Here is a 15,838-nt window from a genome sequence, read left to right on the forward strand (position 1 = left end):
GGTAGTTTGAATTTGGAAGCCGGTAACTATAAATACATCACGACAGCGTTTACAATTTTAAAAACCAGTAGCGGTTTAAAAATACCGAAATAACAAAAAAAAAAAAAACAAAAAAACGAATACCTCGAAACTCGTAAAGAAAGAGTAATCTCGGCATAAGATCGCGGCGCCTAAATATTAAAACACAATTCGTGTTACAATACACGGTCAGCTGTGACAAACGGAGCGGCTCGATTAATTCTTTAAGTAACATAATGTTATAATAACATACAGAGAATTGAGAAAGCTCGCTCGAGTCTCTTTCTTACGAGTCATAATTTGTACGTGAAGAAAATGGTGAATGTGACTGAGGTGGTTCGTTCAACATCTACGACTCCATGTAAACCTCCTCGAAATTAGAATTATAGTTAGCAATGTTCAAAGCAATTAAAATAATGTACACAAATTACAAAAAAACTATGAAGTAAATCATTGGTCAAGTGAGTGCGTCCATTGAGATCGTATCTAAGTTGGGATCACCGTGGAAATAAAATAGAAATAATGGAAAAAATACCCCGTCACACGCGAATATCAGTTTTAGAGTTGACAAAATGGTTTTAGTGAGGGGAACGTTGGTATCGAGGGTGTTATATTATAGTGTAACCTCATTAGAAAATAAAATAATTTTTTTTTTGTATCTCTTATGGAATAAAAATATAACAATGGCAATACTTTTATATTTTTCACGTACAGTCTGATATTAAAAAGTGGATACATAGTATTTGATCGAAAAGCAAAATATACTATATCACTGTTTTAATCTCACTTGAGCTTTATATGCTAAGCTTCTATGAAAGTAAATATTCAGTTAAACTAACAGATGTTCTTAATATTTACTGTAAAATACTATATATTATATAATTTATACAATCGATATGAAAATACTATCAATTATCCTTTAAATTTTAAAAAGACGATATTTTCAAGTACATATTTACTAATAAAAGGATTAACTTAGATTATAGTAGATCGCTCAACTTTTTTCGTTCATTTATCGCATGTCGCGTTACAGGCCGCTATAGGGGTAAAGTGAAAGGCCTCGGCTGAGCTCGACTCGATTGACCGTAAACGATATAAGTGTTCTATCTCTAATTCGTAAGATTGTTCCGCGGTGTCTTTGTAGTTGCATAAGTGACTTGAGATACATATTTTTTTGTATTTATTATGTATTTCATTTTCTAAAAAACGGTTTGAAATTAAAGGTTACATTAAGATTTCGTTATCAATCTCATTTTCCATACAAAAAGTTAAATTAAAATGTATAGATTACAAAAAAAAAATGGCCGCTGACATCTGAGTAATATTTTTCTCTATAGATGATGTCATAAATTTGATATTTTTTAACAAATTAAATAATAATAATCGATGCTGTCAGATATATTATTAAAACTATTTTATTGGATTTAATATCGATACATTTATATTACAATTAGTAACCCGAATATTCGATATCTTTGATACAGCCGCCATCACTGAAAACCGAGATGAACATGTTTATGAATATGCTCCGAACGAAACAGGGAATAAAAAAAAATAAATAAAAAGAAAACAGCAAATATTTAAATTTTTTAAAGAAAAACCCAAAATATGAAATCCAATAAAAACACATTTTAATAATTCGTCAGCAGCGCGCTTGTTACCATCTGATATAAAGCGTTTTGCATATCAAGATCGTGTAGTGATTGGACATTATTAATTTAATTATCGATAGTTTTATAATAATTAAGAATTAATAAAAATTATCGTCTAAGCTAGAACTGTCGATAATCATTGTGGTGGAATGAGAAATTTTTTTGTCTATTATCTGTGGGTTTTTCCAGACAGTTAATACTAATAATTAAAAATAAATATGCCTGAGAAATTTCTTGTCAATGTTTTTGACATAGTTTATCGTATAAATATTAAATAGTCTTAGTTTTTTGGATATATTTTCAATAAACCTTATTTTATTTTAATGAATACATAATTAATTCGTATTATTACAGATTTTTACTATATGTAACATTGCTTGAGACATTTATACATAAATAATAAATAACAAAATGTACGTTTTATACAGTAGTGTGTTCAGTTTAATGAAGGTAATATCGGTAAACGTTAATTACGCCGTAAGCGTGCCCATGACCGTCTCGGTGATATTATAACATAAAATTACCATAACGCAGGACGACAAAATACTACGAGCTGGCCGTCAACCGTCACGCTATGAGAAAACGCTGGGCTGATTCGTCGATATCATCGTTGTACTTCACTAATTATATTTTGATCCGTAATTAATATTTAACACCAAGTTTGTACATCAACGTAAAAAAATAAACTAGATTTTGTATAAAAAATCGATTAGATATAATTACAATCAACATTATGTGTTTCAGAACAAGTTTGAATAACATAAAATTCTATGCAAATAAAATGTCCTTAGATTTGAATTAATCGAATTATTAGGTATTAGTTACCTTAAAATAATTACCTCGCGTTCATTCTTACAGAGAGAGGACCTTACATTACGTTGTGAAACAAAAACCATATCGTAATGTGTGTAACAAATTATATTACTGTGAAGATATGTAGCTATCAGTTAAGTGTTTATAAGTCTGGGAGTGACAGACATACATTCACGTTAATACACATAAATCATTACTTTTCACTCAGTGACTCAAATCTTATCATAATTTTCGATCGGCACTATAAATACTGAAAGCATTCTATATCTAGATCGATTATCGATATCGATATCTAATCGATACCGATATCTAATCGATTCTATGTATCGATTCTGTGAAGATATATTGAACTAGAAACGCTCCGTATATAGTTTTACGTTACAAACATTTGGCAAGGTTAATTCCTAAGGATATTGGACAAAAAAATATGTTTTTCTCTATTAATAAATTTATATATCCATATTTTCAAAAATGCTTCATCACTAACAAAATACAAAGTTATATAAATCACCTTTTATATAATGTTAGTCAAATGTTACAAGTATAAACGTGTAATAGTAAAATAAAAAAAAGCGCTTATCTATTCTATAATTCGGAAATTTATGACAAAGCAAAAATAAATATAATGCCTAAAGCAAATATTTTAAACAATACTTAAGTTTTATTTTAGTCGCGTGTTCAACTAAAAGGATGTAAGCAGTGCGGGTACAAATAAAAACTATTTAACCGTTGACCTACACGACACTTTTAAGCAATTAAGTAATTTACTTTGAGGTTAAATCCAGCGTTTACGGTTTTAAAGTGGGGGTGCGTGTAACCTTATGAATCAGGGGTTCCCGAAATCGTAAATAATTAATCAAATGTGCTGTCATGAGCGTCTCTCAACCGGATAATATAGAACGGTTATTAATGGTTGTATAGTATTGGAAGAAATATATAAATTTAAAAAAGGAAATTTCTTTATTTATAATATATGATAATTTTGCAATGTTTATTTTTCTGATTTTTTTTCTTTTTGACTATAATAAAAAATAATATTTTCGTTGCTTATAAAGAAGTAAAGTAGTTTGACAGATGTCACTGTCATGGCAATTTTATGACATAAGATATTAATATATCAATAAAAAACAAAATATAAAATCAATTAAGAAATATATGCTAGAATTCATTATAATAATATATAAAAATTATAATGTTCGGACAAGGTTTAACGATATAGTATTTATAGATGTATAAAATGTACTTTTATTTACATACTTACGTGCTTTTTATTGAGAAATTCAATTAAATAACCATACTCGAGTTTAAAAATATAATTATACTTTTTTTATGTTTCTCTTTAGCTTTATGACAAACATTGAGTTCATTCTGCCATTATCGTTAAACTAATAGTTTACTTTAAACTTATTCTTATTTTATCTTTATAAGTGTTATATGTATGTCAAGATCAAATTATCCGCTAATTGGTTGATTGACGACTGATAAGACGACAATATAATTTATTAGAGATATGTCAAATAGAAATCTATATATTTTTTAAACATGCAACCAATTATCCACAAAAAAAAAACCATTAAAAAACCATTAAACCATCCATAAACCTTTCATTAAACCATCCACCAATCAAGTTATAGACCATCCATCCAACCTCGTCGTTATGAATATAAGTATTTTTATTCAATAATAACTATAATAATCCCAGCTAATGAACTCACGGCGTCTGATGAAGAAGCCGATCCCGAACACATTAAGATATCAGTTCCCGAACCATAGCAGGGACAGAACTAAATTATACGCTCAGCTTATAAAATCAAGATTATTTAAATTTCATTAAAGTGTTCTGTATATATTATATATTATACGAACATATATATTTCAATTCTTATATTTGTAACGAATACAAATGTCTGCTTTTGACGTATTCTGTCATTTTGACGTATTTATTGTCTTTTCTATTGTCATTTACAAGAAACGTAACGGTTTAAAGGTAAATAATAATATTTCAATGGAAAAATCACATTTAATTGCCAGTGAATATTATATTACAATAAATGTACAAATAAAAATGTATAATACAGCAAAAATCGAAAACGGAACCATTAAAAAAGGTAGGAACGATCGGATAGCGGGTAAAAAACAAAATGTCGAATTGATTAGCATAAAGCGACACCTCTGGACCTCCCAACGGTCAATTAAACTACTTGTATGTACCAGATGTATTATCGTGATCGTGTGGGTGACTTTATTCTCCTGCCATTTTGTAATGAAAAGTTTTTAATGAATTAACTAGTTTCAAGCTATTAGCTATTTATATATTTGGCGCGAAGATTTATATTTTAGATTTGCTTGGTGACAGAGATGGAAGATGTTTGTTATTTGTTCTGTTTTGTTTTTTTGAACGTTTTTTTTCTTCGATAGTTTTATAATCTGTGGAGTGAAATTATATGTATATTCTGCTTCGGTGTTGTCATTTGTCATCAAAATGTGACAGTATAGTTTAAGCATAAATGAAGTTTTATGTATCTGGGTCTAGGCAATCATATTTGAGAATAAAAGATGTATATGTTTATTATTTATATGAAATTTTACAATAAATAAACTTAAAATTCGGTTCCACATAACGATAAAATATTTTCCAATCAAGCTACATGTTAGAATACTTAAAATATATTTCTATAATTTCGAGTTATAAAATCGATAACATTAATTGTTACTGACCTTTAGTTTGAAAGTCATACGGGCTTAAGCATCGGCAATTAGGTAATACAAAAAAATATTCTCAGATTTATTTAAATGCATTTAACATATTCGTATATTTCAATAACATACTATGTTGAGAGTTGAGACGAAGTTAGTTTAAAATAAAACCGCTTGCATAAATATATTCAGCCAACATTAAGTAAGAAGGATTTATTTAATAAGTAATATTAATAGTGTTGATAGCCGGTCGGCGGGCAGGCCTTAACACTTTACGAGCGGATATATCTTCATTTCGTTATTCTCGTAATGGCGGATTCACACAGGGCAGTTTACAATATTACACGACTTTTTTATATATAAATTGTTAATTTCTATATAAATTAATGTATGATATTAATTAATTTCTTATTTAATTAGTTGTATGTATAAAATTTCATAAATCATAGAGTGGTAAAGTGAGATATATAATAGTTTGCATGACATTATTATATACATTCCATCTCGCTCTTTCTCTATGTATATTTTTATATATAGAAAGAGAGAGAAAATAACAAGCGGGATTCGAACCCCGAGTATTTATCGTTTGGTGTTACAGCGCGGTGTAAGAGATCCAGATAAGAAGTTAAGTGCCGGGGCATTTGCATCGCCACACACTGAGACCACCCCGCAATATATATATGTTTGTTTGTATGTTACATTACACCTGCTGAACATATTTTAAGAAGAGAATAGAAGTTTTGGAAATATTAGATAGTTATGTCTATTAATATTATATTATTTTTTAATAAAAAAAAAATTATTCATACTAGAAGATTATTAAGAACTAATAAAATAAAAAATTAAAATTTAAGTTATTTTGTTATGTTTTCACGGTGTATTTTTATTAACACAATATTTATTATATGCATTTTTAATTTATTAAAATGTTATGTTATTTTCTTTTTAAAAAAAAATAATATTTTGCTTGACTCCATTCGCTGGCAAGTAAAGAATAATCGCAGCCAAAATATTAAGACTATATACGCTTACTATTAGTTCGCGACGGCAAACGCAAAGTTTGAAAGTTTTTCTTTCGTTTACCTTGATGCTACTGTGTGAAAATTTATTATTAACAAACTGGAAATTGTCAGTTTAGTTTAACTATACAAACACGTTGTAAGCTACAAGCAAACGATACAAGTGAAGTTTACCTAAAGAATGTTTGTTTAAAAGTTATGGCTTTTATAACAGAGGATTTTTTTGCGGTGCCTTAACCGTTAATACGGAACACGCAACGGAAAATCAAATGCAATAATTTACCCCCGTTTTCAGTTATCCACCTAAAAGTTATGTTGTCTTGTTATACAGAATATGATCTGAACTGTGTCGTTTATACTGCTCGGTTTCATTATGACGTCAGTCTTGTTGTCACGTGACAGATATTTTCATCTCGTCTGCGTGTCGTCACGCTTGATGTTAAGTTATCGAAACGTGTGGAAAATGTTCAATAATATTATAAAATATTGTAGTATAGACGATGGACATGGTGACGTTATAAATATGTGCTCTCGATCATATATATTATTGCATACAGCCTGTCTAGGGAATTGGTCTTATAAAAAGTATTTTCTTTAAAAGAAAGACAATACATTTTATACTATTTTATATATTTTTATGTAACTTTGTTTTTTTTTAAACTCATATATTTTAAAGCTTATATATTTTAAGAATATTATTTCATAAAAGCGATTTATTAGATATATATATAGATATATATATATATATATATATATATGTTCCTTTTTTAAATAGGTTCTATTATATAAAACCTTTTTTTAACTTAAATATATATATACCTATTTAAAAAGGAACTGTTTATTAGTATCAAATATTGAGATAAAAAACGTATTATACGGACACAAGGTTTATTTATTTTAAGCTTTTGTTAATCGAGGTGTCCTTATGTATATATCTATTTAACTATGAAAACCGGGACTTTTGTTAGTATTAGAAAGAAATAGAGATTAAAATGGAGGCAACATTGTTCTCTATACCAGAATAGATCCTATGTCCTTTGCTTCAATTGACAGTAGACGAAAAACGTTTAAAAAAAATATCTGATTCTGTACATGAATGACATATCATAATTTATTCCTTTCAAATTCATTTAATTTAATTTAAATTATATATGAAATAAGTAACCAATAGTTCGAAAATTAAATCTAAAACTGTATTACGAATAATATAAATATTATTATCCCTTTCCATCACACGAATCATGAGACGAAAAAATATTAAGAGCACGGAAGAATTAAAAAACATGAAAATACATGTATGTATTAGAATAATAGTTTGTAATTAAAAATAATTTATAACTTAACATTGTTTCTTTAGCAGTTTCTATTTCGTTATCAAATTAAGGCTTTAAAGCAAAACTTTGTTTGACATCAAGGAAATGGCGGGCTATTTGCATTCCGTGGCGTGTCCGTCACAACTGTATTAGTTTTTTTTTGATGGCAACATTTATTTATTACGTAATTTAATTTAAATCTTATTAATGTTATACATACGATTTATTTTTATTTAACAAATCAAAGCAATATTGATATAATCTATTGATGAACATTGTTAAAAAAGGTAGATTTTATATTAGTTTTAATTTTACTGAGTTTTGGATGTAAATGGGAAGGGAAACAAGCAATTGGGAATAGGGAATTGAGAAAAGACATATTATTATCCTAGCTGAAAGAAATCTAACAAGCAATATATACTTAAAATTTAAGTGTTGCCATTATGTCAGCTATGCATAGCGGCCTTAACAGACTCAATCTTTTTTTTTTGAATCATTCAAAAATACTTATTCCAAAACCGTTAATTTCTCATATTAATTCTATTTATTTCAATATATTTATTTAAATTTACCGGATTTTAAGCTGTATTATGCGACATACATCACAGTAAAACGCACATTTAATCATAATTTTCCAATGTGTATAAACACCTTTATTTCATTCAACAAATTTCTTTGTGTTTCCTCCAAATTGTACTCAGATTATAATTCGACCAACAAATAAATACGTTGACATTGGCAAAATACACGATTCCAGTGCGGATGAAGCCATAGCATAACAAAAAATCCAATATGTTATAAGTTTTAATGTATAAAGTAAAATGCAATAACGTTATCATTTGATATTACAACAAACTGATTACTGTATAATTATATATATTAGTATCCGATGTATTATAATGTAAGCGGTGACATCTTCATAGCGACGGCCATTTTAATAAACGTCGCCACTCGCCTTGTCAACGAAATTGACGTTCAACGCCTCGATTAAAAATGTAAATATTCAATTAAAATGTTTATTTATAAGAAAACTATATATAAAGTAGTTATGAAAAATCATTTTTATTTTTTTTAATTTATTTTATACATAATAAGTATTTGAATTTTGAATTAATTTGCTTAAATAATTGTATATAATATTGTTAACTTTTTATAATATGTGGCAATAGAAAATTATATGTTTAATTTCAGTCGTATTTTCTCAATTCAACTTTGTATGTTTCTATTTTATAAGTCCTATTAAAATGTGTTATTTCACCTAGCTAATGACAGGAATAAACAAAATGGCTGCCGTAATACGTAATAATGACTAGCATTACAACTCATTATATAACCAAAGACGCTACATTCCACGGGATCGAACTATACTCTCATACTATTACTTTAAATAACACAACGCGTAAACAAATTGTAATAATTTTTCATTATTACCATCATAATATCGTTATTATATAAATGGCTGCTATTAATGGCAACACTAATTTGCAAACAATCTTTCGTGGAAAGTTCTCGCAGCTGTAAACGCTCGTGGCATCGGACGTGATGTAGTTTTTTTCCACAATTAACCAGTCAGGAGACCTTAAATACCTTAAGTAGCCACTTTAACACCTCTTCAGTTTCTCATTTATTCAAATTAACACCAACAATGATGGCAGGGATGTGTCTGACGGGAAATTAAACGCTACCAAAACAACATAAAAACCCCGCTACCATGACACACAAATGTGAAAATTGTTAATACATCGCTATCAAATCGTAAAATATGTCGTGTTACCAGCCACGATTTTTTATTCATTCCTTTCACACGCATCGATATTTACATACGTTGGAAGGTGACGAATAATTCAATTCCTGCTTTATTACAACCTAATTACGTCGAATTATAGGGATGGAAGCGAAAATTGAGTGTAAAATGTAATATCAGCATCTTTTTATATAGTCGTTGAGAAACACGCGACGATCCGATGTTTAACAGCCACTAAATTAAACTATTTTGTATAATATCTTATAACTTTATGACTTTACTGCCTTTAATACGATCACCAAGTATAAAAGTCAATAATTCCAAAAAGTTATGTCAGCAATAAATGTGCAATCATATAGAATATGCACAATTCGGACTTAATTTATGGTGAACAAACTCACATATCGTAATTGGTTTGTATATATTTATAGAATATTATATTAAAGAGAAAAAGACAAACTGTTAACTTGTTCAGCCAGGAGGTTGTATGGAACAATTGTTGGCAGTATTTGAGTGATCTTTGCCTTTTTAAAAAAAAGTTGAATTCCAATTATTGACGCATATATTATAAACTATTTTTGGTTTTACATTTTATAAGATATGGAGAATCACTCTATGTTTTAAACAAAAATGATAAACAGTCAATTAAATCAGTATTTGTAATACGCTCTTATTTAAAAGCTAGCGTTTTGTGACATGAAAAAATGGTGATATTAAAAAAAAATATTAAGCGATGGTCACCATGGGTGGCGGTGGTACCATTCACCTGATGATAAAGCATTATCATTTAACATACCCGTTAATTAGGAGCTAAGATTACATCTGTCTTTAACGGGGCATTAAGAAAAACAGTGGCGTACACAGATTAAGAGGACGTAACGGTTTTTTGATGGCCTTATATGTTTTTGGACAAAGAATATTCATTTTAACATCACGGACATTCAGATTGTAACACACTTTGAGTATTAAAACCGTCCTCTCAGTATAGCTTTCATACTTGATTATTTCAAAAATCTATATGCTTGATAAATTAGCTTACAAGTTGTATATATACATTATATTGAATAAAATTAATAAAAATTATATCAAAATCATATATATATATTATGTTGTATTTTTAGAAATCTTTAAACATGTGTATAAATCAAGGCTTAATATTAACAAATTAAGTCCTCTATTGTTAACTATAAACAGCTATTTCTGTACGAATATTTTAATATGTTACATAAAAAAAAAACTATTATCATTTAAATGCGTATTCCGAATGCTTACATTTCGTCAAAGAATTTCATTTATTTACATTTTTATGAATGAAGTAATATTCCAGGCTTGGCGATATCATGCATTTTATATGATTATTATGCAAAAATTTTTTTGATTTCATCAATGATATTAACGTATTATTAATATTACATTTAATCTTATTAATTTTACGACATTCATTTCTATAATTTTCATTCATATAAATATATTGCGTGGGTTGCGCCAAATACCTATTATTATTTTTGTATCAAAACTTATTTATGTAATGGATTCTTGATAAAAAAAGAATTTATATAGAAATATTTATAAAATTAAATGAAACTAATATATAGTGCCGGTAATTATATTATGAATATATATGTACTTTCTATCTTGAAAATTATAAATGTATGATTATTCTTAGTAAAAAGGTTTCCCATACATACATGGTATATTAACGTAAGTTATTGTATAAAAAAACGTGAAACGCTGCGTGTTGAGTGACAGACGGAGAGCATACAGAGTTTTAAACCAATTCCTATTAAGATAGGTACATAATGTCACCAGAAAAAATATATTACATTGCAAATAATATCGTTTTAAATTTAAAATAGGCACAACAAAAAACTACTAGCTTTGTTAATTTTTTAATTAAGAATGGCAAATAAAGTACACGTTGTGTTCCAATAAATCATAAAATTAATTGTGGTCCCGAAACTGAGCCTCGAGTGTAACTTAAACGTAATTTATTTGGCACAAACACGTGAAGGGGTGAATATTTACCTATATATATTTAGAGTAGGCTTGTTTGTTATTATATTTTGATTTTTTGAATGAAATGAAGATTATATATATTGAATCTTAAGCGAACTATGTTAATATTGTATTATAATACGATTTTAGAGAAAATAATGATATTAAAACCGTCGTAAAAACGTAAATAGATATAAGGCAACTAGTACAACTGTTTGATGAATGTTTTAATGATTATTTAAGATATTCTCTTTATTAAAAAAAAAGATAAAAAAATTTACTTTCATAAAACGAAATATAGGTGAGACATAATAAAATATTAAATTAAGAATATCTTCACTAATGTAATATGTCATTTATTCTTTTTAATGTAATATTTAGGTTATTTTAACTGTTTGAGAGTGAATTATGCAATTTTTGTTTGTTTTTCGTTCAAAAACATTATATTCGTTAGAAAATATATTGTTTTTATTGCAAATTCATTGTTAAAGTATTTTTGAACTTTACAATTCCTTGAATGATAAAATGTTTAGAAGAAATTGTGCTATATACATTCATATAGTTTGGGTTTAAATCTATCCATGTGCAAAATTATCATCGGAATATGTGCAGCCGTATTAAAGATTAATATATTAAAATCTATTTAACTGTAATTATTATTATGTTTTGGTTAATTATATTACTTTCATAGGTTATTCAATATTTTCGTTTGTAATATTATTTTATAATAAAGCTCTTGAGTTTTTCCGTTAAATAAAAAACTTATTAATTAAATTTAGATCCTTTTTTTGTTAATAATTATAGTTAATATTAAAATATATAAAAAATAAACGAGTTTCTTTTTATGTGATCAAGTAAAATTATAAGAATTACGTTCCGTTATTCCTGTAATCGTTAGAAATAAAAAAATATACACTTTCTGTTATTATCTCAAAAAAAAAAAAATTGATTCCATTTAAATATAAATAAATTATTATATAAATATTTCAATTTTAGAATATTTTTAATGAAAATAATCTAAGAGATTTGTTTTGTCAGAATTTGGTATATTTTTTTTTTATTTTTATATTGTAAATTAATTATAACATAGAATAAATATATTTTATAATAAATAAAAAAGTTAATATAAAGATATTTTATATTTGATTCATTGATAAAGGTTATTTTTTGTGGTGTCTAAGTTTAATTTCAGAAAAAAAAAACTAGTCTTACTTTTAAAATATTGAATTATTTGATTATTCGATCTTATTAATTATATTTTCATCTTAATCGGAGGTTTTATAATTATTTTAAGTTTAACGAAACTTATTTCGAAGATAACGTTTGAAAGAGAGTCAAGCGTCGCGTTGATGTCTTTTACAAAAAGACACAACATGCGATATAAAATAAAAAAAAGACAGTAATAATACAAACGATACTCACAATATATATATATTTGAATCAAAAATAAATCAGTTTAGAATTTTATTATTACATTGTTGCTTCATATATTTAAAAAATATAAATGACTTAAATTCCACTAATAAATTAAAAAACTTACCAATTTTCAGCAAAACGACGATCGAACACTTCAAAAATTGTTTATATAAAAAAAAATAACATCATAGAAACATTATATACAATTAAAAAAATAAATAGATCATCAAAGAGGACGAATATTAAAAAACACAAAACACTGGCACATAAAAAAAAACGGAAATATTCAACCAAAGAGTCCAAACCGAATAGGTTTAATATCCGCCGTCCGTTGACACGTAAGCTCGTGACGGTGCGTGGAGCACTTGTAACGGTGGAGCCCCGCCTACCACGGAACAGAACGGAGGGGACCCGATACACCTCTTAGCTTCTTCACACTTACACACCACCAGGCGTAGAGACACCCCGCACCCCCTCCGACACACGGAAAATAACCAGCTCTAGACGAAACTCAAAGCTTATCATGGCTCTACATATTCTGGTCGACGTTCTTCACTATAAAATCCCGTATAGGACTCTGAGCTCTATTACAAGGCGATAAGGTCCTTTTATGTTATGTCATTGTAAAGTTGGACTTGCATCTGGGCGGGAAGATAAACATTTATAAATTTTAAGAGTAGGTATGAGTAGATTGTATTCTATTAGCGCGCTATGGTTCTCGAAGGTTTAGCCGGTTTAATAGGAGCTATTATATCCGTCGGCTATACACATATATAGAGATGGCTTACATTGTACTATTGGCTGATTAAACCGATATTTAATGTTTTATTAAAATGGAAATTTCTATAGAGTTTAATTAAAAATATATGTGAATATAAAATTGTAATTTTTTTAACTTAAATATAAAATTAATTATATATTTTTTCACATTACTCAGCTGATTTTGCTTATGTTATGTATATTTATGTAAAGACTTGAACTTAATGTTTAAATATTATTTATTATAATATATATTTAACTAACGTACATATATATAAAAAAACAAATATAACTAGTACTACTGCTAACAGGACTTTTTTAAATTTAGAATCATTTTTTTTTAAATATATCTCGCCTGCCTATATACAAGCTTTATCCAAAATAACTTATCAATTAAAAAAAAAAAATAACGAACACTCACAAATTGACAGGAACTTCCAACACTCAGCTATATTTAAGTTAATGGTGCAATCCGATCAAAGATAACGCTCAACGTTCAAACGCACGTCCAATATGAAGGTTGTTGTGAAAAATTTTCTAAAATCGCATATAAAAATGTCATTTGTATCTCGAACCATTCTCACCCGAGTGACCACCCCGCCATTAAAGTGAATTACACGACATACGAGCACTTTAATGTGGACTTGGCTCCTATTAATCAGATTTTTTTTTTTGTTTTTTTTTTTTTATTTATATAGATTTTATTTTTACTATTCGCTTGCTACTTGAATGTTCTGATTTAATTGTTATTTAAATGCTACTGTTTTATATATTTTTTTAAATTATAAATCCAATTGTTTTTCTCGTATTCATCAAGATTATCCATTGTAATTATATTTATTTGTTTTTTGAGACACAATTTTGATAGTTGTTTTTATATTTTAAGTATTATTTTACTTAAATTTTATTAATGCGTTACATTGAGAAGACTGTATTTGTAGAAATATCTCTGATAGTGATATGAGAATGCATTTAGGAAGAAGGAATGAAAGAGGCTTAGAGATAGAAAGGACTAATCCCACCAGTGACTCTTGGTATAGGCAGTAAAATTACTCTATCTAGTTATAAAGAAATAATGTAAATTTTTAAGAACGCAATTCATAAAAATTAAAAAAAAACACTCAAAAAAAATCTGATTCCAAATGATCTCAAGTCCGCAGCGACAGCGGTCGGTCTAATTGTACACTTAAAATTTGAAAAAAAAAAACAACAACTACCTACAGACATCTGCCTCCTTCCGACGCACGTAGCAATTACAAAATAAAATAACAATAATATAAGGATATTTAACAGCGCCCCAAATTATTAAGAAGCCCGAAATTTCATAGCCTTTCACGACGCACCATAAAATAAAGGCTAATTGAGAGGAACATATAAATCCTTGGAATATTCCAGATTGATTGATACATTTGATGGTGGGTGTCTAGTTAAAGCGCGATTCAACTTTCAAAGCACATTATTTTGTTTCGTCAAAATCGGGCCATCATTTGATTCAATCTTTTATTTTGATATTATTTTCGAATTGGAAAACACTTACTTAAAACTTATTATAAATTTTAACGTCATTCTACTCATTAAGACCTTAGTAAATGATATCCTTGAGATGACAGTCCCGAATTAAATCTTGATCAATCGAATTTGACCGAATATTTGGGCGAATAATAATATAAAAGATACCGCTATCGCTCTTATAAACTTTATCCTTACCACCACTCCGCTACCATTTGTAATGCGACATGCGATAGATGACAGAAAATAATTGCAGCGATGTAATAAGTTTCACTTTAATAACTTTATATCGAACTAAAGTATATTAAATGTGATATAATTATAATGTTTAAAAGTTTTCATCTCGTGTGATAACAGTGAGCAGTGAAACGTGTGAGCGGGGAGGCTATATATCTGTGTGTTTGTTCGTCTGATGGGCGTTCTCATAGACAACAGGATATTACGCATCGTTTTTTTATGTTTTTATAGTAAAAAGTTTCTTAATTGATCGAATTCCAGCGGCTATTGAGTTATTAAGTTGATTTTTCCACGTAAATCGAACGTATGTCACAACGTACTACGGTTTTTCTGTAAAATAATATAATTGTATGTATTATATTATTTTTTCTTTTTCATAAAATGAAAAGACTATGTTTTTTATACACTTGTTTTTTATATAAGAAAGTTTAAATATATCTAGTATAGTAATCGATTAAATTATTGAAATTCGTATTTATTTTATGTAACATAATAAAATAGTAACGTGTTAGTTTGTTTGTTCAGACTTGATAATGCTTAGCAGATTTTGATGTGATTTTGAAGAATTAAGAACATGCTCATTTAGAAACTGAATATGTATTCCGAAACCGGGAAAACAATGATAGCTATAAAAATGTTAAAAAATATATTATTTAATCGAGTTTA

The 15,838-nt window shown here is 27.7% G+C and overlaps 1 protein-coding gene across 1 annotated transcript in view; it reads right to left on the reverse strand.

The window, feature by feature from the left end:
• The window catches only part of LOC116773702 (uncharacterized), a 38,520-nt gene extending 25,485 nt beyond the window's left edge, over nucleotides 1-13,035 (reverse strand). Inside the window, exon 1 of the mRNA XM_032666205.2 lies at nucleotides 12,792-13,035. The gene's annotated coding sequence lies outside the window, so the exon portion shown is untranslated. The remainder of the gene's footprint in view (nucleotides 1-12,791) is intronic.
• Between the last annotated feature and the right edge of the window lie 2,803 nt (nucleotides 13,036-15,838).

This window comes from Danaus plexippus, assembly GCF_018135715.1.
Source record: "Danaus plexippus chromosome 22 unlocalized genomic scaffold, MEX_DaPlex mxdp_27, whole genome shotgun sequence".
Lineage (NCBI taxonomy): Eukaryota > Metazoa > Arthropoda > Insecta > Lepidoptera > Nymphalidae > Danaus > Danaus plexippus.